General features: G+C 33.2%; 2 long non-coding RNA genes across 2 annotated transcripts; both read right to left on the bottom strand.

Moving 5' to 3' along the window:
* Positions 1-16: 16 nt before the first annotated feature.
* Positions 17-472, bottom strand: LOC109591377 (uncharacterized). The gene is made up of 3 exons (XR_002189788.1): positions 383-472; positions 258-338; positions 17-215 (listed from the first exon to the last, which is right to left on the bottom strand). It is a non-coding gene; the product is annotated as an uncharacterized LOC109591377 (long non-coding RNA).
* A 68-nt stretch (positions 473-540) lies between these two features.
* LOC109591378 (uncharacterized) lies at positions 541-860 on the bottom strand. Its single transcript, XR_002189789.1, has 3 exons — positions 763-860; positions 652-722; positions 541-597 (listed from the first exon to the last, which is right to left on the bottom strand). It is a non-coding gene; the product is annotated as an uncharacterized LOC109591378 (long non-coding RNA).
* Positions 861-2,482: the final 1,622 nt, after the last annotated feature.

Raw genomic sequence — 2,482 nt, 5'->3', positions numbered from 1 at the left:
TAATGTAATGATAATCAAATTTTATCAATCTGTATTGCTGTGTTAAACAAATATGAATCTTTTGCTGTCAAAACTTAGAGTGTATGAATTAATTTTATCATGAATGATGATATGTTATACAATTATAATTTTAAAAGTCATTATCATTTCCAGTTATTGTATATTGAAGCTATAACCTTCCATGAAACATTAGCAACCCCAAGCAGTGCTTCACCCTACATAAAATGATGTCAATGGTAGTTAGGCATTCTATATACCTTTTCCCAGTTAGTCCTCTCAGCATAATACTTGACATGTGGATTTTAAAAATGTTTTTCATCAATGGCTCCAACCTCTTTCTGTATATATAACAGTTTAAGCATTCTGTTATTTTACTATGTACCTTAACAGTCTGTGGTAATTGAACTACACCTCTTTCAGGATCATAAGTGTCATGATTACATTTAAGATAATGCAGAGCATAGTACGCCATGATTCTGTAATACAATATTACAATCATAATAATTATGGAATGCTTGACTCATGCTACCTTTTCTCAGTCTCAGGGGTTGGCCTGTCATAGCGTGGATATGCATGCTCTGAAAAACGAAGAAAAGCCTACAATGTACATTGTACACAATATATGCTAAACCTTCCTTCTTATGTGCTGACTGGGTATATCTTGTATGTTTGGAAGTTCCCTGTCATATGTAATGGTGTGAATGGATGCAGAAGAAGCTTTTCTATAATCTTTTATTATAAATAAGTGATTTATATTCTAACCTCTGAGGGTCATGTAAAAGAAAAATTTATGAAGAGTTCCTCTTCTTTGATATTCTGGTAGTATATATCCAGCTCCAGGCTGTAATTTGACAGTAAATTAGCATCCAATGATAGACTTCTATGCTTACTGTTAATATGTGGATTTTTCTTGAATTGTGCACTAGATCTGTCTGTAAACTGCTATAGCACATCATGGCACATATCTTATTGTCATCTCGAATTATCAGAGTGCGATCAAATGAATCATGAAGTTTTAGGAAATCTTTGTAGCTAATAAGTTTTAAAAATTAAAAGTAAATACTGCATGAGTTTAGCAGTTTTTTACAAGTCATGATTAATTACCGTATAGCGGGTAAATTTGGAGGGGCTAAATTTTGGCGAATTGCTAAATTTTGGTGATTGGCGGGTTTTAATTTGGCGAATTTGTGGCCACGTGCCATTGAGCATGCATATAATGGCTAAATTTTATTTTATTTTGGCGAATTGCTATCAAAACGCCAAATTCGCCAAATTTAATTCCCTCCAAATTTACCTGCTATACGGTATTTCATTCTCTTACCTATTTTTTCTATCCATATTCTGATGCCATAGTTCATATACTTCATTAGTAATGCTCTATAAGATCAAACATGTAATGGACTGATTGCTAGTATCATAACTCATAATCCTCTTACTTGGCTCATATTTTTATTGAGAAAAGAGTGAAGTCTTAAACTCCTCATCATTCTACCTCTCAGTGCCTGAAAGGGAATCAGTCATTTATTTTCTGGTAGCTGTCGTTTACAGATATGAATTCTCCAGTAGTAAAACAAAAGCTCAATAGCCAATACTATAATACCTCTATAGCATCCTGGCTGTGACATTTCTATTTTCTACTATATCTCATTGCATGCACTAATTACAAAGCTACTATAGAAACTTGTATGTGAACTGCATGACTTTATTGCAGTGTATTTCTTCTCACATGCAGACATCAAGCAAAGCGACAGCATCGCTAGTCTCCACTATCAGATCAAGAACTGTGATGATATATTATCAGTTAGTAAAGTGTAACAAATTTTTTATAGTAATGTTATGATATCATGCTTTTTCTCCATATTAGAGAATGGAGGAAATGCTAAGCAAGTTTCAAGTAATAATACTACTACTAATAATACCAATGTTGTTGTGATATTGTTTTTTTAATTGCTAGTTGGATTTAGGTAGCATTAGCACTGAAATACAGTCACTGCAGGACCAGTCTCACTCTCTTAGTGCCAAACTTCAGAACAGACAGGTGACTATTAATCTATTTAATTAACGAGTGTGGGTGTGGATTAATTTATTATTTTTGCAGGCTGTAAGAAGTGAATTGACTTCGTATTTAAGGAATATTTCAGTTAGCGAGCATCTTGTACAGTAAGTAATGAGAAAATTAAAAAATAACAAGACTTAATTGTTTTTCTAGGCATATTACTGATACTCCTGCTAGCGAAAAAGAGTTTAGTGAGACGTTGCGAGAGTTAGACGAGAAATTAAAGTTCCTCAACCTCCAAAGCTTTAACGAGTATCGCTCTGTTTATGATGTCCATGACGTACTAGTGAAATTGAAGATCAAAGTATTAGAGAAATTATTATTTTTGATATTATTTTTAATAGGCAATCACTAAAACTCGTGAGTTTATTATCAGCAGAATTTACCAGTTTAGACGTCCAATGGCTAACTACCAGATGCTCCAAA

The sequence above is a fragment of the Amphimedon queenslandica genome, unplaced genomic scaffold (genome assembly GCF_000090795.2).
Source record: "Amphimedon queenslandica unplaced genomic scaffold, v1.1 AMPQUscaffold_8328_Cont19727, whole genome shotgun sequence".
NCBI classification, from domain to species: domain Eukaryota; kingdom Metazoa; phylum Porifera; class Demospongiae; order Haplosclerida; family Niphatidae; genus Amphimedon; species Amphimedon queenslandica.
This window is presented reverse-complemented; position numbering and strand designations above follow the sequence as displayed.